The following is a 477-nucleotide window of genomic DNA, read 5'->3' as shown; positions in this document are numbered from 1 at the left end:
TTCATGCAAATCACGAGAATGAGAGCACTTCAAAAATCATATCACCGACACATCCTCTCGCCATGCACCTAAGACTAAAATGGCAGCCTCCTACCCCCAGACTATTCTCAGCGGCAAACAAGACATCCACAACTACCGACTCATTCCCTGCAGCAAACAATTCTCCCCTACAGACCATTCTCCCGCACAGATTAACTCACACGCCCGATATACGGTCTCATTCCTCCCGCAAACGACCTCGCTTTTCTCGCATACAGTCACACCCTCCCCATATACTTTGCCCACTCGTCCCGAGTACCAGATCCTACCCCTTTCCTTAAACCCTTTTCTCCCCTTCCCTCTCCCCTTCTGGCCTCATTCATTTTCATCCTCTTCTTTTTCGCTTTTATTCCTCCTCCTCTCTTTCCTTCCCCTTCTCTGTCTCTTTTTTCAACTTTTCCCTTTTCGCTCTCATACTATCTTCTATTTTTCCATATT

The sequence above is a fragment of the Penaeus monodon genome, chromosome 32 (assembly GCF_015228065.2).
Source record: "Penaeus monodon isolate SGIC_2016 chromosome 32, NSTDA_Pmon_1, whole genome shotgun sequence".
Classification (NCBI taxonomy): domain Eukaryota; kingdom Metazoa; phylum Arthropoda; class Malacostraca; order Decapoda; family Penaeidae; genus Penaeus; species Penaeus monodon.
This window is presented reverse-complemented; position numbering follows the sequence as displayed.